We start from the raw sequence: 24,420 nt of genomic DNA on the forward strand, positions 1-24,420 counted from the left end.
GATGTGGGATGCCCGTCTTGGCTGCAGCCCCTGGGGGAGGTGTACACAGGCACACGCGCGTGTGTGTGTGTGTGTGTGTGCACATGTGTGTGCTGCAGGAGGTGGCACCTGGCACACTGAGAGGTGGCCTTCTGGGTTGGTAGTGACAGCATGATTTTCACCAGTGGCTCCAGTGACCTTCCGGTCCCAGCGGAGCCCTCTGAAGTCACCAGCCTGCTTTGAGCTAGGAGCTTTACGACTGGCAAAGAAACCCTGAGTATTTATCAAGGAAATGGAAAAACAGCCTGAGGACAACACTATCTGACTTCACCGCTGAGTGGGGTCCCCAGTCCCCACGGGTGCGGTGACCTCCAGCAAGTCTCAATACTGAGGCATCGGGATTTCCGTTGTTCTTTGCTTCGTTCCCTATATCCCTGAAAGTTTTAAAAAAAATTGTAGTTTACCTAATAGGCTCCAAAGCATAGGCTGTATTCTACAAAGTGAGTAAACAATATGTTTTTATTGACAAATTGTTTGATTCCTTCAACTCCTCCCTTGATTAGCCATAGAGGGAGCAGGGAGAAGGTGTACCTTCGAAGCCCGTTTATGCAAGTAGCAGTATTCTCCCTGCTTTTAAAATAAACTTACCAGGGGCGAGTCTTTTTTTAGAAAGTTTCTTTTTTTTCTCTCCTGTTTACCTTAGAACCCAAAACTCTTCTGGTTTGTTCCTGAAGCAAGGTTTAGACACAAGCTTGTGCACGTGTGGGTGTGGGGATGTCCGTAGACGTGCGTGGCAGGGTGTTAACCTGTAATCCAATTCGGGGCTTAAAGAGGTGCGGGCGGGAGGAAGACAGGCAGAGTCACACGTTTACTCTCACCACATTCAAATGTTAAAAAAAAAAAAAGTGATTTCTTCAGTTCTATGAAATGCCTTTATAAGTTCCCATCCCTCTGGACAGTGGTGCGAGGGAGGGTTGGACAATTGGATGGGGGTCATATTTTAGTCTAATCTATGAAGCATAGTTGGATTTATTCATTTAAATGGTAAACAGTCCACTTTAGACACATGCTCAGTCTTTCGGATTTGCAGAAGTTGGCATCTAGTTGCATGGGACGAGTGGGCTGTGGACGGTTCTTGGATCTATCCTGTGGCCTCTCCATCTCTGCTCGTTTCTGTCCTGGAGCTGCTGGGCCCATGGGCCTGCCCGAGTTGCTGACTGCTAAGGAGACACAGGTCCTCCTCCAGGGTCTCCTGCTGGCACTGGTGGCTGATGTCTGATACTGGGCTAGAGTCACTCATGGGCGATTCTCTTTCTGCTTTTGAGATCCAGTGGTCTCCCTTGCTGTCTGCGCTACCTTGGCTCGTGGCAATGCGGACCGTCCTGAGACCTGGCTTTGACTTGTATGCGCCCCCATCCCACTACAGCAGCTCAGTGGCCCCCATCTCTAAGATAAGCCCCTCGAAATTTTCCTGCGAGATGCTTGACCAGTGCTCCTGAGCCCCTTTGGACACATGGGAACGGACGGCTGCTGACGAAGGGCTGGAGAAAGGCAAGCTCAGCCCAACTTCCAGCCGAGTTTGCTCTGATGTGGCTGCTCCAGTTGGCACAGGGCAGCCTGTGGGGTGATCTCCTTCCACATTCCCAAATGAGAATGAGAACCCACTCTTCTCAGCACTCCTTAAAACGTCTCCCAGTAATATCTATCACCTCACCCCTCATAATAATACCGCCATGTAACAAGCACTATTCTAAGCACTTTTTTTTTTTTTGAGATGGAGTCTTGCTCTGTTGCCCAGGCTGGTGTGCAGTGGTGCCATCTCGGCTCACTGCAGCCTCCACCTCCTGGGTTCAAGTGATTCTTCTGCCTCAGCCTCCTGAGTAGCTGAGATTACAGGCGTGTGCCACTATGCTCGGCTAATTTTTATATTTTTAGTAGAGATGGGGTTTCACCATGTTGGCCAGGCTGATCTCAAACTCCTGACCACAGGTGATCCACCCGCCTCGGCCTCCCACAGTGCTGGGATTACAGGCGTGAGCCACCGCGCTGGGCCTATTCTGAGCACTTTAACGTATACTCACCTTATGGAGTTTTCATAACAGTTCTGGGAAGTTGGTAATGTTATTATCGCTGTTTTACAGGTGAGGAAACAGAGGCACAAAGAGGTTACGTAGTTGCCCAAAGTTGAACCAAGGTTTAAACCCGGGAAATCTAGTTTCAGAGTCCATCTTCTTATCCATGACTTTGGCTCAGAGAGGAACAACTGAACCATTATGTCTGAATACCTCCTTTCTCTTCCACGACTTTACTTCTTCCCATAGTCCCCCTAATCCAGGATCAGAAAAGGTATGCTGTGTCTTCTTTTTCTTTTCTCCTGTTTGGCTGGGATATATCTGATGTAGAATTCAATGACAACAATTCAAAGGGAAATGAAGAAATTTAGAAAATCCTCTCTCTTAACAAAACCTGGTTGTCAAAAATATTGTCTTGGCTGGGCAATGTGGCTCGCACCCGTAATCCCAGCATTTCGGGAAGCCAAAGCAGAAGGATCTCGGCCAGGCGCGGTGGCTCAAGCCTGTAATCCCAGCACTTTGGGAGGCCGAGACGGGCGGATCACGAGGTCAGGAGTTCGAGACCATCCTGGCTAACACGGTGAAACCCCGTCTCTACTAAAAAATACAAAAAACTAGCCGGGCGAGGTGGTGGGCGCCTGTAGTCCCGGCTACTCGGGAGGCTGAGCCAGGAGAATGGCGTAAAAACCCGGGAGGCGGAGCTTGCAGTGAGCTGAGATCCGGCCACTGCACTCCACCCTGGGCGACATAGCGAGACTCCGTCTCAAAAAAAAAAAAAAAAAAAAAAAAAAAAAAAGAAGGATCTCTTGAGCCCAGGAGTTCAAGACCAGCTTGAGCAACATCGTGAGATCCCATCTGTACAAGAAATTTTTGGCTGGGCCTGGTGGCTCACGCCTGTAATCCCAGCATTGTGGGAAGTAGAGGCAGGAGGTCACTTGAGCCTAGGGGTTCGAGACCAGCCTGGGAAACACAGTGAGATCCTGTCTCTACAAAAAAATTTTTTTTTAATTTAGCTACACGTGGCAGCTTGCAGCACCTGTAGTCCCAGGTACTCGGGAGGCTGAGGTGGGAGAATTGCTTGAGCCTGGGAGCTCAAGGCTGCAGTGAGCTATGATCATGACACTGCACTCCAGCCTGAGGTGATGGAGCAAGACCATGTCTTTAAAAAAAAAAAAAAAATCTTGCCGGAAAACCTTATTTTGGATGCCAGAAGCAACATATTAACTATTTCTTTCTCTTTGCACTCCTGTTGTGAAAATCCTCGTTATCTTTTAGATAATATGGATACATCTGGCTGAATAGAGGGAAACAGGAACAAAAAAAATGCAAAAGAGAAAAGGACTTGAATATATTTCAAAAAATTTCCTATTAATAAGCACATTAGTTTGAAAAGGAAACAGCTGTAATTGGTTATAATAATGGTTTTGGTTTGGCAAGATCCTTCTGGATTTGGACCTTTCGCCATCTCACAAGCATCGTTTGGAAGTAACAGAAAAAAGGCTTTGGAAAACGGTTTATCTACCGTATCTACCACCTGTAACCTTGGACCAGTGGTCAGCAAAATTCTTCTTTTTCATTTTACTTTTTTATAAAATTCAAATTGCTATATGAAGCTTTTTCATTTTAAGTTTTGTTTTTTGAGACAGGGTCTCACTCTGTCACCCAGGCTGGTGTGCAGTGGCTCAATCTCTGCTCACTGCAACCTCCACCTCCTGGGCTTAAGTGATCCTCCCACCTCAGGCTCCAACCTCCAGCCCAGTAGCTGGGATTACAGGCACGTGCCACCATGCCTGGCTAATTTCAGTATTTTTTGTAGAGACGGGGGTTTCGCCATGTTGCCCAGGCTGGTCTCGAACTCCTGAGCTCAAGCGATCCGCTCGCCTCGATCTCTCAAAGTGCTGGAATTACAGGTGTGAGTCACTGTGCCCAGCGAGCAAACTTTTTCTGTAAAGGGCCAGAGAGCCAATATTTTTTAGCCTTTGTGAGTCATATGATTTCTGCTGCAATTACTCAATTCTATAATAATGTGAAAGCAGTCATAGACAACATGTAAATGAATGAGTGTGGGAGTGTTCCAATAAAACTTTATTTACAGAAAGAATCAGATATAAAAACAGACCAGAGTTGGTTCCACAGGTTGTAGTCTGATGACCGCTGCTCTAGAATTTGATCAGAGTCTTTGAAGTCTAACTCCCACTTGAGAGGCAACTGCTGAGTCTCTACCACGTCGATATTGGGTTAAACGCTGTGGGGATATAAAAGCACCACATGCATGCCCTGGTGAGACACTCGATGGCAAGGGAAGTTGTAGGGGAGAGAGTTGCTGACATTTGGCTGGTACTGAAACTGCACCTACGCGGATGCTATCACTGGATGGAAACGGTTTCTATTTTTCTGTACTGTCAGGGTGATTTTTGTGGTGTAAAGCCAGAGGGACATTTTTAGGGAGACTGTCTCTTGGAAAGTATATTTTAGAATATCCTTGAACTTACAGATAAGTAGACATTCAGAGTGACTCAGAAACGACTCCAAGTCTAGTTCCATGGAATGAGGGGCCTACAATGAGGCCCTAGGGATCTTGCTTCGTGGAAGGAGCAAAGCATTGTTGCAGGGTACTCGAGAAGGCAGCAGTAAGAAGATCCTTTAATTTTGAATTGTGGGAAAAGCTCTAGGGTGAAAGCCAAGTGGCCTGGATTCCTCTCTGTGTGCTGAGTCACTGTGTTTTTCGGCAAGTCACTTAACTTCTCTGGGGTTTACATTCTTCTTTGTGAATGTGAAGCTATCAAAAGAGTTGATTCCTAAGATTCCTTCCAGCTCTTAAATTCTGTTTCTAATGTGTGTTTTGGCCAGGTGTGGTAGCTCACACTTGTAATCCAGCACCGAGGCAGGCAGATCACCTGGGGTCAGGAGTTTGAGACCAGCCTGGTCAACATGGTGAAACCCCATCTCTACTAAAAATACAAAAATTAGCTGGGCGTGGTGGTACGTGCCTGTCATCCCAGCTACTTGGGAGGCTGAGGCACACGAGAATGGCTTGAACCCTGGAGGTGGAGGTTGCAGTGAGCCGAGATGGCACCACTGCACTCCAGCCTGGGTGACAGAGCGAGACTCTGTCTCAAAAAAAAAAAAATTGTTTCTATTAAATACTTCCTGTGTAACAGTATAAGATCTCAGATACAGGTCTGAATTTCAGTGTGTAAAAGTTGAGGGCTAGAAATTATTGGCTTTTTAAAAAATTGAAACAGCAAGAAGAATCGAATGCTTTTAGTTTAATTTTACCAATAAGACCCTCCCTGATGGAAAATTTATGTAATTAGAAAAATTTTAGGGAAAATTACCATGATCTGTTGCCTCTGCTAATGGAGACTGAGTAGGGCAGACCCACGTCAAACAAGATACAGAAGTGAGAATAAAAGCGGACTACGGAACATGCTTACAAACTCACTTATGCCCATGTACACATTAACTCAGCTGCTTTCAAATTCACTTCTCCAGGAATCCCAGGGCCAACAGGGATGGCAAAGGGAAGCTTTCTGAGGGTCTGTGGAGGGAGCCAGTAGTGCAGTCAGTGTTATTGAACGTTTCCATCTTCACTCTTCAATATAGTAACCATTAGCCACATTAGCCAATCAAGCACATGAAACTTGGTTGGCTGAGTAAGAATTTGAATTTTAAATTCGATTTAGTTTCAATACATTCACATATTTTGATTTTATTTATGTTTAAATTTATTTTAGAAACAGGGTCTTACTCTGTCACCCAGGCTGGAGTACAGCGCACAATCATAGCTCACTGCAGCCTCGAACTCCTGGGCTTAAGTAATCCACAGCCTTAGCCTCCCCAAGTGCTGGGATTACAAGTGTGAGCCACTGCACCTGGCCTAAATTCACCTTTTTTTTTTTTGAGACAGAGTCGCACTTTGCACTTCATGCAATTCTCATGCCTCAACCTCCCGAGTAGCCAGAATTACAGGCATGCACCATGCCCCGCTAATTTTTTTGTGTATTTTCAGTAGAGATGCGATTTCACCATGTTGACCAGGCTGGTCTCAAACTCCCGACCTCAGGTGATCCGCCCACCTTGACTTCCCAAAGTGCTAGAATTACAGGCGTGAGCACCGTGCCCAGCCTCTGAATTCACATTTAAGTAGTCACATTTAAGCAGCTAGTAGCTACCTTCTTGGCCAGTGGAGCTATCGACCAAAATTCTACATTTAGAATTCTGTCACTGCGTATGTGTCACTTCTGTTCGGGCTGCTCAGGCCTCGATCGGAAGTCAGGCACACAGCCTTGTGGGAATGCCCCTGAGGCCTGGGCACGCTCTTGGTGGTGGTGAGTAAAATTTCCCTTCGCTCTTTCGCTCCCAGAGGAGGGGGATTTTAACTGTGACTCACTGTTCAATGAATGATTAAGAACAGAGCCTCCAGCCGGCACGGTGGCTCACGCCTGTAACCCCAGCACTCTGGGTGGCTGAGTGGGGTGGATCACGAGGTCAGGAGTTCAAGACCAGCCTGGCCAAGATGGTGAGACCCCGTCTCTACTAAAAATACAAAAGAAGTAGCTGGGCGTGGTAGTGTGCGCCTGTAGTCCCAGCTACTTGGGAGGCGGAGGCAGGAGCATCGCTTGAACCCGGGGCAGGGAGCTTGCAGTGAGCCGAGATCACATCACGGCACTCCAGCCTGGCAACAGAGCAAGACTCCATCTCAAAAAAAAAAAAAAAAAAAAGTGCCTGGCATTCTCTTGGTGGCTTAAGGGAGAGGAATAGCTGATCTCTTCTTAGTGATGGGAGAGAGACAGACATCAGTGGTTTGCAAACTTTTTGAAGATGAGAAATCCTTCTCTTAAATGTGATCTTACGTGGAAGTGAACATAAAGCAGATTAAAGTGAAGCTGCTCGAATTCTAGAGTCACATCCAGCTCTGCCCTGTCTGTCCCACCCCCTCCATCCCCCCCCCGCCCAACTGCCCCGCTCCATTTCTCAAGCTGCCCCTTAAGGCACCTCTTGGGAACCAATGGACTTCTGCTCAGGAGGCATGGGCGATAAGCCTCTGAGGGCTGGTGTGTGTGGGCTGGGCAACCCCAAGACACACAAAATTGGGTGGAGGTTTCAAGTCTGGAAGTGATATTTAAAAAAGGAAAAAAAGGCCAGGGCGGTGTCTCACACCTGTAATCCCAGCACTTTGGGAGGCCTAGGCGGGTGGATCACCTGAGGTCAGGAGCTCAAGACCAACCTGGCCAACATGATGAAACCCCGTCTCTACTAAACACACACACACACACACACACACACATACACACACACACACACACTCAAAATTAGCCAGGCATGGTGGCAGGCACCTGTAATCCCAGCTACTTGGGAGGCTGAGGCAGGAGAATCTCTTGAACCCGGAAGGCGGATTCAAGAGTCAAGATCGTGCCATTGCACTCCAGCCTGGGCGACAAGAGTGAAACTCCTTCAAAATAAATAAAAATAAGTCAATAAATAAGGGGGAAAAAAAAGAATAGGAAAAAGAATGTTTACAAAGCACAGTCAAAATTACAGCCACTTATCCAGGCATGACGGGATGCTGGCCCACAAGGCCTTTTTCACTGACAAAGTGTTCCTCAGACACCGCACCTATGAGGCATTCTTGCCAAAAATATTGAAACTGAATATGCTTTAGATCTAATTTCCAGTTTATAGGAAACACAGGGAAGATAGGAATATATTAAAGATACTCAGGGATGGATTAAACCTGGGAAATTCTACAGTGCAAACAACCTGACCTGGTTTCTTCAACAAATAAATTAGAGGGAAAAAGAAAAGAAGAAGGAATTCATAGATGAAAACTTAAGAGACAGGCCCGGGCGCAGCAACTCACATCTATAATCCCAGCACTTCAGGAGGCTGAGGCAGGTGGATCACTTAAGTCCAGGAGTTCGAGACCAGCCTGGGCAGCATAAGGAGATTCTGTCTCTACAAATATATATTTTTTTAATCAGCCTAGGCTGGGCGCGGTGGCTCACACCTGTAATCCCAGCATTTTGGGAGGCTGAGGCGGGTGGATCACCTGAGGTCAGGAGTTTGAGACCAGCCTGGCCAATGTGGTGAAACCCCATCTTCACTAAAATACAAATATTAGCCAGGCATATGGTGCATGCCTGTAATCCCAGCTACCCGGGATGCTGAGGCAGAAGAATTGCTTGAACCCAGGAAGCGGAGGTTGCAGTGAGCCAATATCGTGCCATTGCCCTCCTGGGTGGCAAGAGTGAAACTCTGTCTCGAAAAAAAAAATTAGCCTGGTGTGGTGGCAAGCAGCTGTAGTTCCAGCTACTAGGGAGGTTGAGTTGGGAGGACTGCTTGAGCCCAGAAGTTCAAGGCTGCAGTGAGCTGTGGTCACGTCACCGCACCCAGCCTGGGCGACAGAGGGAGACTCATCTCAAAAAACAAAAAAAAAAAAGAAAAAGAAAGGAAAAAAAACACCTAAGAGACATATCAACCAAATACAGCGTATAGACTTTGGATTATGTTGCAAACAAACCAACTGAATAATAAAACCTATACCAGATAACCAGGGACATTTGAATACTGATTAGATATCTAATATTATTAAGGATATTTTGTTAACTTTAGGTGATATATGGTATTTTGGCTATGTTAATAAAAAGAGTCATTGTTTTTAGAGATTATTTGAGATGGAACAATATGTTGTATTTGCTTCAAAATAATCCAGTGGTAGGGTGGTGAGTGGGAATACGGATGAAACTAGATTGCTTGTGTGTTGATAATTGTTGAAAATGGGTTTTGGGTACATGAAGATATATTACTCTCTCTGTTTTTGTGTATGTTGGAAAAATTCTATAACTAAAAGCTTTTCTAAATGGCGGGGAAACCACAAAGTGTTCCTCAGACAGAGATGCCTGAATGTCACTGATGTACTGTGTCTCAAATTGCACAGCAGACTCCGGTCCGGGTGTGGGGAGGAGAGGATGCAAGCTTGAAGGTGGCAATGGAGAGTGGACAGAAGAAACAGCAGCCAAGTCTCTAAGACTGGGTGGGAGCGTAGGAATGGAGTTCTGAGTAGAGGATGGAAATCAGAGCTTAAAGTCTCAAGAAAACCACAACAAACCCTCCAATGGAGGCACCAGTTCAACCACCACTTCATTTTACAAATGAGAGAAGCAGTTCAGTGTTAAGGTGGGACTAGAGACTTGCGAGATGAGCTTCCTGGCTATCCCTTTAATCACACAGATATGTACATCTGAGTGTGTGTGTGTGAGAGAGAGAGAGAGAGAGAGAGAGAGAGAGAAACTAACACAGGAATAGTTGCTGTCAGAGTACTTTATGCTTTCAGAGTACTTTGTACATATTTTATTTGATTTGATCTTCACAATGACCCAGTAGCAATTTACAGATGAGGAAGGTAAAACCAAAGTGTCCTGTCCAGGATCACACAGCTGGTGACGGAGCCAGGACTCAATTTGAAATTTCTTCCTTCCAATTCTTTCTTTTTTAACATAGACCCCCCCAATCCTCAATACATGCACAGCACATGTGCACATGCGCACACACACGCACACACACACGCGTGCACACACAAGCGCACGCACACGTGCACACACACGCAACACACACGAGTGCACACACACGCACAAGCATGCACACACACGCGCACACACACGCACACACGTCATCATTGCTGCTTGTACAGTGGAGTTCAACATGTTGTTGATAATAACTCACCATCCCCTAAGGAGACAGACGTAGTTTTGACTCCCGGTCCTGTTGTTTACTAGGGGTGTGTGTGTGTGTGTGTGTGTGTGTGTGTGTGTAAATAGACTTTGTTTTTTTTAGAACTGTTTTAGGTTCTCAGCAAAATCAATCAGAAAGTACAGAGAGTTCTCCTCTATCACCCCAACTCACGGCCTCCCACACGGTCAACATCCCACACCAGAGTGGCGCATTTGTTGCAGTCATTGAACCTACGTTGACACGTCATTATCACCCAAAGTCCACAGTTTACATGAGAGTTCGCTCTTGGCCTGGCACATTCTGGGGGTGTTGACTAGCTGTGTTTTTGAGCAGCTTACTTTGCTTCCGTTCTCCCTGTGAAGGTGGGGATCGCAGTACCTGTTTTAGAAAGATCACTATGAGAACTAAATTAAATCAGATCATGCGTATCAAGCAAATTACCTGCCTGGCACAGAGTTAAAGAAACCAGTAAATGGAGCTAATGTTAATATTCATACGAATCCCTTCAGTCTGAGCCTGGCTGTGTAATTGCCGAATCCTCCCCTTGTTCTCCTTGATCTCAGCCCATAACCTCTTGTTTGTGCCTGGATGACTCTACCAGAGATGATTTCTAGAAGTTCCTTAAAGATATTAGTCTGTGGGCTGGGCACGGTGGCTCACGCCTGTCATCCCAGCACTTTGGACTGCCGAGGCGGGTGGATCACCTGAGGTCAGGAGTTCGAGCTCAGCCTGGCCAACATGGTGAAACCCCGTCTCTACTAAAAATACAGAAATTAGCTGGGCGTGGTGGCAGGTGCCTTGAAATCCCAGCTACTCAGGAGGCCGAGGTGAGAGAATCGCTTGAACCCAGGAGGCGGAGGTTGCAGTGAGCCAAGATCGTGCCATTACACTCCAGCCTGGGCAACAAGAGTGAAACTCTGTCTCAAGAAAAAAAAAAAAGTGTGTATACACACACACACACACACACACACACACACACACACACATTAGCCTGTGAAGATTTACTGTGCTGCTGACAGGAACTTAATGTTTGGTTCTTGTGGAAAGAGCTGTTAGGCAAGCAGGGATGCAATAGATGTAGGTTCGCAGAATGAACACTTATGGTGGGCTGCAGGACAAAAAAAGTTTCCAATTTGGACCCCTCACCAAGAGAAACAGAAGGGGAAGAGAAAGTACAGAAGGGAATAATCAAAGTGTGGGGGCGAGCCGCTGCTTTTAGCCACGGCGAAGGTGAAATCAAGAAACTTTTTTCAGTGGGGTTTGTCGAAGAAGACCTTCAATACTGTGAACTATGGAATATGCAAAATGAGAACTATCTTGTGCGTTTCTATCTCCTTCTCCTTCATGCTGTTTACCTTCAGGTGCCTACGCCGGGTGGCTGGAGGAAATTAAAAGGAGCAGAGCTTCCAGCATTTTTGCTTGTATGAACAACCCTGGTGAACAGATTTTGTGCCAAAGGTTCTTGGTTGCTCCTCTGGCAACCAGTTCCTTCCCCTGCTGTTGTACAGCGTTCAGAGTCTGCACAACAGTACTGACGTCACTGTTTCATATGCATCTGTAAGCACGCATCTGTAAGCCCTTTGAGAGCAGGGGCTGTGGCTTCTACTTCTGAAACTCCCATAGCAGTAAGCCCCGTGCAGATAGCACCTAGTAATTGATACGGGGCTTCTGAGGGGGGCCCCCTTCTGCACAGTGTAGTGGTAGGTCTCCAACTCAAGTCAGATGCCCACGAGATTCTTGTTAGAAAAACTGTGGGTAACTCAGACCCAAGAGAGTGGGGTGCAAAAATGGAAGTGCAGTTTCCTGAGCGTTGTCATAATGTGACATTGACTGCTGTGTGATCTTATGTGAGTCATTTCCTTCCCACCTGCTACCTTGGTTTCACTCATCTGCACAATGAGAACGATTTTGTAAAGGCACATGCATATATTACTTTTTTTCCTGATTAGAAAAGTAAGATATTTTTTCTTGAAGAAAATATAGAATATACAGAAGAATGTGTGAGAAATGAAAGTCCCCATTTAAAACCACCCGGAGGCCAAGCACAGTGGCTCACGCCTGTAATCCCAGCACTTTAGGAGGTCGAGGTGGGTGGATTACTTGAGTCCAGGAGTTCCAGACCAGCCTGGGCAACATGGCACAATCCTGCCTCTACAAAAAATATAAAAATTAGCCGGACGTGGTGGTGCATGCCTAGTTCCAGCTACTTGGGAGGCAGAGCTGCAGTGAGCCAAGCTTGTGCCACTGCACTACGGCCTCAGAGACACAGCGAACCCCACTCCCACTGCAGAAAAACAAAAAAGGAAAAAGAAAACCATCCAGAGATTAAACATTGTTTACATTTTGGTTTACTGCTTTTTGTTTTTATTGATTTCTATTAAACATTTGATGTAGGCCGGGCGTGGTGGCTCACACCTATAATCCCAGCACTTTGGGAAGCTGAGGTGGGTGGATCATTTGAGGTCAGGAATTCGAGACCAGCCTGGCCAACATGGTGAAACCCTGCCTGTACTAAAAATACAAAAGTTAGCCGGGCATGATGGCGGCGCCCGTAGTCCCAGCCACTCGGGAGGCTGAGGTGGGAGAATGGCGTGGACCCAGGAGTGGAGGTTGCAGGGAGCCAAGAGCGCGCCACCGCACTCCAGCCACAGTGACAGAGCAAGACTCTGTCTCAAAAAAAACCTGATGTAATTGGTTTATTGCTTTTTAATCTTTTCTCTGTGTGTGTGCCGTGCGTGTGTAATGTGTGGAGTCCAGTGCAAAATGAAAACCTAGGGCCCCCTATTCCCAGATTATGAAGAACTTCAAGAAGGCAACAGCAGAGCGTTGAACCCAGTCAGGAGTCCTGGTTGACGGAGTGATCACGTGCCCATGAAGCAGGCTCTTTCTATTCCCTACTTAGAATAATAAGATCATTTATTGAGGGTTCTCTGTGTGTCAAGTGTTTCATTTAATTAGTTATAATTTAATTCAGTTTCTTTGATATAAATACAATTCTTCCCCCTCCCCATTTTCGCAGATAAAACAACTGGGGATCAGAAAGTTTAAGTAACTTGCTCAAGTTCATACGGTTAGTCAGAGCAGAGACAATATTCACACCTGAGTCTTTCTGGCTTCAGGTCTGTGCCTTTTCCATTGCAGTCCATTCCCTCGCATACTAACTTTTATAAATTCATTTAAAAATTATTAGTAAAGTTGAGATTATACTATACATAAAATCTTGTATTGCATTTTTTAAATTTTATATCACAGTTGTTTTTTCTTCCTCTGTTATTAAATAGAGGAGAAAAACTGTGGCTATTTATGAGAAAGAGTGAAGTCATAAATGACAAAGCACTGAGAAGAATTTCATTGCAAGATTAGATTAAATACAAAATATCAGTGAGCCAAAGCAGGAGCATGTGGCCCGTGGAGACCGGGCAAAGCCTAGGCTGCTGTGTGTAACCCACATCCCCCGACTGATAAATAGAAAATAAACACCTCACTCTCCCTGCTCTGAACATCCTCCACATTGAAGAGGATATCTTTGCAGATCCCCAACAGTCAAGAAGATTTCTGTCCAGTTTTACTTTCCACAAAAGTAAAAGTTTCATTGCAAAATGAAAGCAATGGGTTCTTTTTCGAGCATAAATAATATGACATAGAACATAATTTTCAACCTCCTCCTTACACATACACACACACACACACACGCTCAAATACCCTTATGGGGGTGTGCATTCCTGTCTTCCTTGGCAAGCACCGAGTTACATGTAAAAAAGAGCCAGTACTGAAGGTAACATTAAAAATGTTACTATACACCACCGCAGACTTTGGGAAATTGACTTAACCTGTCTAAGTCTGAGGAGCCACATGTGTAAAATAGAGGCTCGTAAGAGCTACCTCAACAGAATGAGGAAAGAACTTAACAGGTAGGCTTTACCTAAAGCTGGGATTTCAAAGCCAAGAGACAGGCTTAGGTTACTGCGAATTAGATTTTCTTTGTAGGCCTTAATTCCTCAATGAAAACCGCAACCATGGTTAGGGTCCCTGGGATCTAGGGTTGAGGAACCAAAGGAGAAGAGGAGTAAGGCCTATTCCTGTACCCATCTCCTTTTGTTTGTCGCAGTTCTTATTTTCTAGGGAACTGTGGTTAAAAGGAAGGCAGAGTACAGCTACCTCTTAGGGAGAGAAAAAAACCAAAACACAATCCGCAGCTTTCGAGGTGTACGAGGGAGAGAACAGTAAAGTAGTGATTTGCCCCTGAAGTCAACTGAGTCTTGGGGAATTTAAGCAGCTAAAGGGACACAAGTGTCAGGCCACAGAAAGTGAGAGCCACGGGGGCAGGAAAAAAAAATCCCTCTTCATTTGGTGCTAAGTTTCCACCTATCAAAATACATCTTTCTAGATGACTTGCTACCCTTTGCTGGCAAGCTCTCCCAATGTTGTGCAAAGAGATTTAATAAGAAATAGCAGTCTGGGCATGGTGGCTCAAGCCTGTCATCCCAGCACTTTGGGAGACCAAGGCAAAAGGATCACTTGAGCCCAGGAGTTTGAAACCAGCCTGGGCAACATTGCAAGACCCTGTCGCTACAGAAAAACCCAAAAATAATTAAATGAGCATGGTGGTAAATTATAGTGAGCTATGATTATGCCACTGCACTCCAAGCTGGGTGACAGAGCAAGACCCTGTCTTTAAAAAAAAAAAAAGAGAGAGAAAGAAAGCCGGGTATGGTGGTTCACAGCGCCCAGCACTTCTGGAACACTTTGGGAGGCCGAGGTGGGCAGATCACCTGAGGTCGGGAGTTTAAGACCAGCCTGACCAACATGGAGAAACTCCGTCTCTACTAAAAATACAAAAATTAGCCAGACGTGGTGGCACATGTTTGTAATCCCAGCTACTCAGGAGGCTGAGGCAGGAGAATCACTTGAACCCGGGAGGCAGAAGTCGTGGTGAGCCGAGATCGGGTCATTGCACTCCAGCCTGGACAACAAAAGTGAATCTCTGTCTCAAAAAAGAAAAAGAAAAAGAGGGCCGAGTGCAGTGGCTCATGCCTGTAATCCCAGTACTTTGGGAGGTTGAGACGGACAGATCACGAGGTCAAGAGTTCGAGACCAGCCTGGCCAACATGGTGAAACCCCGCCTTTACTAAGAATACAAAAATTAGCCAGACGTGGTGGTGCGTGCCTGTCATCCCAGCTACTCGAGAGGAGGTAGGAGAATCACTTGAACCTGGGAAGCGGAGCTTGCAGTGAGCCAAGATCCTGCCACTGTACTCCAGCCTCGGCAACAGAGCAAGACACCATTTCAAAAAAAAAAAAAAAAGGAAAAGAAAAAGAAAAAGAAAAAAATAACATGATTAGATTTTAGATATATACAGTGCATGTACAGTGTCCCCCCAAATCTGTCTTCTGAGGCCCAGCAGGCACATAACCCCAGGTCACTCACAGTAAATGAGGAAGGGGTGGCAATGGGTGGGCCCCTATGTTTGGAGGCTCTGGCGCTATTCTCTCGCATGCTCACCTCCCACTGTGCCCCAGCCTGGAGTTTTTTCTCTTTCTGCTCTTTACTAGCACTCCTCCGCTGCCCTTTTCTCTCTCCCTTTTTTTACCTTCTTCAAGAGGCTGAGGTCAAGCCCTTTTCTCATTAAGACTAAGTAACCTGTGGACAGAACCTCTGGATTCCCCAAATGTTTTCCTATAATGTCATCACACATGGGTCACAGGACGACCCTGCATGCCCCTTTATTTCACAGACCAGGCTGTGCCAAGAGCTCACGACCAAACACTGGCAAAGGGCAGAGCCACGGCTTCCACACGAGTCTTGGACATCAAATCTCCCTGTATTCTTTCCTCTGTTCCTGGCTGCCTGGCTCCCCCAGGCACACACACCTCCTATTCCAGGACACCCTTGAACGTGGCCAAGCCTCCCTCTTCCTTCTTCCTCCATTCTGTTCCTCCCCTTCCATCACCATTTCTTCCTCTTTATACTTTTCATTCACAGCATTTGGCGACTTCCTCCCCCATTTTCGACGTAAAGCTTCCGTTTTCTAGCACTTTCAACTTGACTTTGAAAAGCTTGCAAATGGGAAAGACCCTTATAGTTTTCTGCCTGGGATTTTTCCCCGCCCCTTTTACTGCTTGAGATGAACACCTACTTAAGAAACTGAGAATCCTTATAATCACAGTGGGTTACATTTTGGTTTTGCTTCTCATTATGATTTTTGAATTATTAATATAGTGTAAGTCCATTATAGAATACTTGGAGAATAGAGAAGGGAAAACAATACCGTAAATACCGTAATATAACATCATAATCCCAACACCCCTGCACTGAGTCTATTTTAAGAATGATGATGTTTTAAGGAGAAATTGACTCTCCACTTACTCCTATAATTACCACACTGTTTTTGCACGTAGAATGTCTTTTCAGCTCACGGTTCCTTTGCAAGACACTAGTCAATTCATGAGCACAGGGTACCATTGACTGCTCAGCCGTGGTCTGTTAGAGAGTAGCCACAAATTCCGTTTCATTTAAGGAACTAATCAACTTATTTTAAACACTTCCATTGCCTGCTAGGTCAAAGAAGGCCTCTATGAGAAGAGCATTTGGACCGGTTGATCTTTGGGTAACAATAACCGTGCTTAACCCAACACAACCTTGTCCAGATCTAGCCGTTCAAATATTCCTTGCAATGTAGGCAAGTATAGAATACATCCTCTGTTCATGGAGGGGGTTATTTAGGGATAGAAGGAATACATAAAATGAGTCTATATAGACAGAGACTCTTGAGCCCAGGATTCTGTCCTCAGCCTGGGCAACATAGCAAGACCCTGTCTCTATAAAAAACAAACAAACAAACAAAAAACAACAAAAGAAAACTTTTTAAAATAAAAAAATGAAACAAAAGAATATATAGACTCATTTTATATATTCCTTCTATCCCTAAGTAACCCCTGCCATGAACACAGGATGTATTCTGTACTTGCCTAAATTGTAAGAAATGTTTGAATGGCTAGATCTGGACAAGGTTGTGTTGGGTTAAACATAGTCCTGAGCTCAGGAGTTCAAGACCAACCTGGGCAACATGGCAAAATCTCGTCTCTACAAAAAATGCAAAAATTAGCCAGGTGTGGTGGCATAATGCCTGGAGTCCCAGATACTTGACAGGCTGAGGCAGGAGAATCGCTTGAGCGTGGGAGGTGGAGGTTGCAGTGAGTCCAGATCACCACTGCACTCCAGTCTGGGCAACAGAGTGAGGAGATCCTGTCTCAAAAACAACAGAAAGAATGGTTGGTGGTTGTGGTTGATGTATAGGGGGAGGGTATACCAGAATCACCGGGAGATGGCCACATGTGTAACAGACAAAGCATTAGATTCAAAAGATACAAAAAACTAATAAAGAGCTGGGTGGGGTGGCTCATGCCTGTAATCCCACCACTTTGGGAGGCCGAGGCAGGTGGATAACCTGAGGTCAGGAGTTCAAGACCAGCCTGGCCAACATGGTGAAATCCCATCTCTAGTAAAAATACAAAAATTAGCTGGGCATGGTGGTGGGTGCCTGTAATCCCAGCTACTCAGAAGGCTGAGGCAGGAGAATCGCTTGAACCTGGCAGGCAGAGGTTGCAGTGAGTTAAGATCATGCCATTGCGCTCTAGCCTGGACAACAAGGTGAAATTCTGTCTCAAAAAAAAAAAAAAAAAAGCCTACTAAAAATCAATAGGAAAAGCATAAACAGCCCAGCAGAGAAATGGGCAAAGAATTTGAACAGTACTGTGCAGAAAAAGAAACTCAATGGGCAAATGTGAAAAAAGGCTCCACTCACTAGCAACCGGGGACACACAATTTAAAAACAACAATAAGATACAATTTCGCACCCATGGAACTGGCCAAAAGTAAATGTTTGACAACAGCAAATGTTGACAAAGATGTATGAAAATGAGAACTCTCATGCTCATCTGGCCGAAGTGTAAAGGACAAGGTCATTTGTGAGAATAACTTGACAACATCTAGAAAACTTGAAAATGTCCATAGTCTAAAACTTTGCAATCCATTTCTAGGTCATATTCAAATCAGCTTTTCTCAACTGAGATTCTTCTTCTGAACCATAGAACACAGAAAATTATTTGAATGATTATTTTCCTCAACTCTCCCAAGGATGGTACATAACTAGTATCATTCTAGATACATAGGAGAAAAGTTAATTATTACATACAATGGTTGCATTATGACATTAGAGTTGGTCTTGTTAAACCCAGTTAAGAAAAACCACAAGGGACTCTCCCAAACATATTTATAATGCCTCACTACTAGTAATAATAAAAAAAACTGGAGGCCGGGCATGGCGGCTCATGCCTGTAATCCCAGCACTTTGGGAGGCTGAGGTGGGCGGATCACAAGGTCAGGAGTTCAAGACCAGCCTGGTCAATATGGTGAAATCCCATCTCTACTAAAGATACAAAAACAATTAGGCAGATGTGGTGGTGCACACCTGTAATCCTAGCTACTAGGGAGGCTGAGGCAGGAGAATCACTTGAACCTGGGACGTGGAGGTTGCAGTGAGCCAAGATTGTGCCACTGTACTCCAGCCTGGGCAACAGGGTGAAACTCCATCTCAAAAAAAAAAAAAAAAAAAAAAAAAATTGGAAATACTTTGTTCATTTGTAGGAGAATAGACAAATAAATCACAGTATATTTCTATTTTTTTATTTTTTATTATTATTTTTTTGAGATGGAGTCTCACTCTGCCGCCCAGGCTGGAGTGCAGTGGCGTGATCTCGGCTCACTGCAAGCTCTGCCTCCCGGGTTAACGCCATTCTCCTGCCTCAGCCTCACAAGCAGCTGGGACTATAGGCGCCCACCACCACACCCGGCTAATTTTTTTGTATTTTTAGTAGAGACGGGGTTTCACCGTGTTAGCCAGGATGGTCGCGATCTGCCGATCTCGTGATCCGCCTGCCTCGGCCTCCCAACACAGTATATTTCTAATGTGGAATATTCTATATAACAGTTTAAATCAGTGAACTAGATCTGTATGATTCAGCATTGATAAATCCTGAAAATAAAATATTGACTCAAAATGGTACAACATTATAAAAGGATGATCCCATAACAAATATTTTATAAAATATGCAAATGAACACCATATATTACAGTGTATTTGTAGTGAAAATATAAAATAGGGTTTAGATACACATCACATTCATGTGGCTGCTTCTAGCGGGAGAGGGAAGTCATTAGATTCTCTTTAAGAATCTTTCTGGCCAGGCGCGGTGGCTCATGCCTATAATCCCAGCACTTTGGGAGGCTGAGGCAGGCGGATCACAAGGTCAGGAGATCGAGACCATCCTGGCTAACATGGTGAAACCCTGTCTCTATTAAAATACAAAAAAAAAAAAATTAGCCAGGCGTGGTGGCGGTGCCTGTAGTCACAGCTACTCAGGAGGCCAAGGCAGGGGAATCGCCTGAACCCAGGAGGTGGAGGTTGCAGTGTGCCGAGATCGCACCATTGCACTCCAGCCTGGCGACAGAGCAAGACTCCGTCTCAAAAAAAAAAAAAAAAAAAAAAAAAAAAAAAAAAAAAAAAGAATCTTCTGGATTTCCTTCCAGTACATGGTAGGATTGTATGTCCCTACATTCTTTGAAGTTAGGCACAACCATATGACTTACTGTGGCCAATAAAATGTAACTGGAAGTGTCACTTTTGGGTGGAAGATCTAAGAATGATACGCACAGTTTGCCGAGCTCTTCCCTTTGCTGCAGCGATCGTCAATGTGTCAGATTTCCGTGTTTCAGTCCACTTCATCCCCTGGGTCCTGGAGGGAAGACAGTGTACAACAGTTTCCAAATGAGCCACAGTGAACGTGAGGCATGACTGAGAAATGAACCTCTGTCTCCTTAAGCCACTGAAATTTTGGGAGTATATGTTTGTTACTGTAGCATAGCTAGCCCATCACATTGTTACAGGGACTTCAACTTTATCTGTAATGTTTCATTCCTTCTTTTTATTTTTAAGGTCTAGAGAGCAGATGACTAAGTGTTAACATTTGTTCATTTTGAATGGACAGTGCTGAGTCTTATAGTATCCTCATTCTTTTTAGACTTTTGTGATTAAAGTCTCTGGAATTGGCCAGGCATGGTGGCTCATGCCTGTAATCCCAGCACTTTGGGAGGCAGAGATGGGCAGATTGCCTGAGGTCAGGAGATCGAGACCAGCCTGGCCAACATGGTGAAACCCCGTCTCTACTAAAAATACAAAACTCAGCTGGGCGTGGTGGCAGATGCCTGTAATCCCAGCTACTCGGGAGGCTGAGGCAAGAGAACTGCTTGAACCCGGGAGGCAGAGGTTGCAGTGAGCCGAGATGGCACCACCGCACTCCAGCCTGGGCAACAAAGTGAGACTCTGTCTCAAACACAAACAAAAACAAAACAAAACAAACAACAACAACAACAAAACAATTCTGATATGCATGCTCTTCCTTTTAAGCCATCTCAAACCTCTTCAGAAAACAGAAGTGATACAATGTGAATCCTCCATCACATCATCTCCTTTTCAGGTCCTCTGCACTGAGGATGCTTCATTTCTCCTACAGCAAGGGGACCTTCGGTGCTTCATTTCTCCTACAGCAAGGGGACCTCTACGGCAGGAGACATCTGCTCGTCAGTCCTTAGCACGGCCACTGTGCTACGTCCAAGCCTAGTGTGAGCCTGTGACGTGGGATTGGCCCTGACCTCTCACATGGGTATAATAAAGGAGTGCTGTCTGTGGAAATAAACCTTTGTGTCTACTTCATATTTATAAAACAGATGCTTCCATGACTTCCTTTTCTTCCCACACAGTATTTTATATTAAATATCTAAATGAGAAACACAGAGTCAAGATCATTCAAATGGCTCAGCAATACACCTCATCTATAAATCAAAGCAAAGGAACACTTCGGTAGTGAAGAACAGTCTGTGCCAGGAGACAGGATACTTCTCTTCTATTTGTGGGGATGCTATTGTCCTGCCTTGTGACCTGGCCTCTGCAGGACTTGGCGTCCTTTTTGTGTAACATGACATTTCTCCTAACACTAACTTTGTATCAATACTTTCATTTTAAAAATTAAAAGTCATTATTTTCTTGTATTATTTTAAGTTTTTAATCTCAAAATTAAAAAAAAAAAAAGAAAAATTACAAATTAAAAAAATAACTTGGCGGGGGGCAGTGGCTCATACCTGTAATCCCAGCACTTTGGGAGGCCAAGGCGGGTGGATCACCTGAGGTCAGGAGTTCAAGACCAGCCTGACCAACATGGAGAAAACCCATCTCTACTAAAAATACAAAATTAGCCGGGTATTGTGGTGTGCGCTTGTAATCCCAGTTACTCAGGAGGCCGAGGCAGGAGAATCGCTTGAACCCGGGAGGTGGGGGTTGCGATGAGCCGAGATAGCACCGTTGCATTTCAGCCCGGACAACAAGAGCGAAACTCCATCTCAAAAATAAAATCAAATAAAGTAACTGAAAAGCCAAATAGAGTTAAAATATTACACATTAGTAAGCATGTGATCAAAGGCAGGCAGTTCCCCAGGCAAGTAGCAACAAGCGACACGGAATGGAATCTTAGTCCCCGGGGTGGGGCTAGGGCGATACAGGGGTAGGATGATCTCAGACATAGGATTTGTTTTTGGTTTTGGTTTTGGTTCAGCATTCCAAAAGCAGCTTTCTTTTATAACATAAAGAAATTGGCCGGGCGCGGTGGCTCAAGCCTGTAATCCCAGCACTTTGGGAGGCCGAGTCGGGCGGATCACGAGGTCAGGAGATCGAGACCATCCTGGCTAACACGGTGAAACCCCGTCTCTACTAAAAATACAAAAAACTAGCCGGGCGAGGTGGCGGGCGCCTGTAGTCCCAGCTACTCGGGAGGCTGAGGCAGGAGAATGGCGTGAACCCGGGAGGCGGAGCTTGCAGTGAGCTGAGATCCGGCCACTGCACTCCAGCCTGGGCGACAGAGCGAGACTCCGTCTCAAAAAAAAAAAAAAAAAAAAGAAATTAGAAGAAGTAGCTTTCAAGCCAGTATGATCAACTAAGACACTATTTCCCAAACTAGTGCTGTGAGGAACACCGTCGTTAGAGTTCCTAAGTGGGTACACTCAGTGGTCACATTTGGAAAATGATGTATGCTCTCTCTCTCTCTCGGAGAATCATCATGCATATTATCTTATGAAAGACTGAGAAATCCTACAGAAAAAAAAAAAAACCCACCTATTTTAACTTTGTTTAATCCAGCATTCACCAATTTATCTGTGCAGGGATCACTTTTTTGCTCACTTCCGTTACCACCTTCCACGTCCATGTGGGGAGTGCTGCGCTAAGTCAACATCTTGGCCTGTGAAGCCACGGACTCTTTTGTGCGTTTCTGCCACGTTATTGCTGAGTAACCGGGTCAGCCCTCTGTTGGGGTCTTGATTTCTCCACCTGAAAAATGAGGAAGATAACACTTGTCCACACTTCATAGAGATGAGCTAGATAATGTCCATGAGGGCTTTGAACCTTTAAAGCAGGTTCTATAACCACATAAGCACGATGGGATAATAAGTCACCTCGTTAGGTTCTATCATACACACCCGGACCTAGCAGGCTCTCCACACTTACCTTTCTGTCCTGGTCCCTGAGGGCTTTATATAAATTCCATAGACTCCAGTAAGCAAACCCATTTCATGCTGGTTCCTGTTTCAAACAGACCAAAAAGGAAAGAAAGGAAATAAAGAGAAACAGAGCAAGTGAAGAAATAGAGAGCGCAGGAACAACAATGGTTAACACTGACTGAGTACTTACTAGGTGTTAACACATATGCCAGGCAGTTGAAACACAGTGTTTAAATTATCCCATTGAGGGCTGGGTGCAGTGGCTCAAGTAATTCCAGTACTTGAAAGGTCGAGGCAGGAGGATCGTTTGAGCCCAGGAGTTCGAGACCAGCCTGAGCAACATAGTGAGACCCACATCTACAAACACAGATGCACAACACACACACAGACACACACACACAAATTGACCCATCTAGCCCTCACCAAAATCCTAAGGAAGACACACTTATTATGACCCAATTGGAGGTTAGAGAGTGTGTCTTGCCCAAGGACACACAAGTATTATCTGAACAGGCCTGCCTGATTCCAAAGCCTGTGTGGCCTTGTTTCCTAAGGTGGTACACATAAAATGATCTTAGGTGGTGTAAAAAAAAAAATTATTTTAATAGTTTTGCATTTTAATGTATATTTGAAAAAATATAATATGTATTGCAAAGCCATGGTTTCATTCAAAAATATCATAGGCGAAGATAAGAAAATAATAAAGTCTAATTAAGAAAATAATAGGAAAACTGATGCGTGGAAATGTCAAAAATCATGAAGGTGGTGTGCTAGTGAATGAAGTGGGGGAATCATTGCAACGCATCCTTCTACCTTCCAAAAACCTTCTACCTGCCAAAAAAGAGAAGGTAAGTCAAAGCCCAGTTAGATTCACCTTAACAAGGCTGTTGGTTTTGTTTTGACTCTCGCTGTGTCATCCAGGCTGGAGTGCAGTGGCGTGATCATAGCTCATTGCAGCCTTGAACTCCTGGGCTCAAGGGATCCTTCTCCCTCAGCCTCCTGAGTAGCTGGGATCACAGGCCTGCCCCACCATGCCTGGCAGACTCACGTTAACAAGGCTTTGAGCTTGTTTCTGTCTCCTCTAGGCTCAAGTGCAAGAGAGGAAATGAAGTTCAGTGAAGGTGAAGGTTGGCAACGGTTGCTATGTTTATCTGCAGTGGGGAGGTGGGGGCAGAGGCATATCTGTGATTGTGAGATCCGATTCACAGAAAATCACAGACTGACAAGCACCATCTCCTACAGAGAAGGAAACAATATCTTTAGGTTCTTGGTAACCCTCTCCCTGACCTTCCAACGGTGCGCCGCTGCCTGCTTCATCTCTCAGCTCTGTGGAGAGGGGGAGGGTCTTAGTGAAGGCTTCTCGGTTGCAAAAGCAACCCACTCAATTAGTTCAAGTCAACCAGAAAAAAGAAAGAAGGGCTTGTGTAGATACTGGGTTTTGTATAGACCACAAAAAGATGGGAGCTGGAGTGGGAGTCAGGACCCATAACTGCTGTTTGTTTTTTGGGCGTCTCTCATCTCTGCTCCTCTGAGGTTCTCCTTCATTCTCTCTTTCTGAGCTTCACCAGGCGTGACCATCTGGCCTAGGCTTACATCACTTCACAATTCTAGCCCCTACCAGACAAGGCCCAGTGTTTCTTGGCCTCAATTCTAAGTTGCCATTAGCAAGTCAGATTGGCCTAGCTAGAGTCAGGAGTTCATTGCTGCACGGTGCATTATAGCTAGGGTAGGTCACGGTGTAAGCAATTAACAGGCCCTTCTGAAATCCAGCATCCTCACCCTCAATGGTTCCTGTGATTTTTAATAGGCAAGAGCTGGGTCAGCTTCCCTGATACTGTGGCCACTATATTCCCAGCTTTCCTGCTGTTTCAGTACAGCAAGTTGTATTTTGACCTTTGAAATACAGCACTGGGTTTCTCGCATCAGTAACAATGCTTCTTTCATTCCACCAACTCTGGTCACCTTGAGTCTTGAGGACGATTGATGCTTACGGGGCGATAAACACGTAATCATTTGGCATAGAGAAAA

At 45.2% G+C, this 24,420-nt stretch overlaps 1 long non-coding RNA gene across 1 annotated transcript; it reads right to left on the reverse strand.

Moving 5' to 3' along the window:
• Positions 1 to 18,545: 18,545 nt before the first annotated feature.
• LOC123567435 (uncharacterized) lies at positions 18,546 to 23,487 on the reverse strand. The gene is made up of 3 exons (XR_006690353.2): positions 23,267 to 23,487; positions 22,010 to 22,222; positions 18,546 to 19,580 (listed from the first exon to the last, which is right to left on the reverse strand). It is a non-coding gene; the product is annotated as an uncharacterized lncRNA (long non-coding RNA).
• Positions 23,488 to 24,420: the final 933 nt, after the last annotated feature.

This window comes from Macaca fascicularis, chromosome 11, assembly GCF_037993035.2.
Source record: "Macaca fascicularis isolate 582-1 chromosome 11, T2T-MFA8v1.1".
NCBI classification, from domain to species: domain Eukaryota; kingdom Metazoa; phylum Chordata; class Mammalia; order Primates; family Cercopithecidae; genus Macaca; species Macaca fascicularis.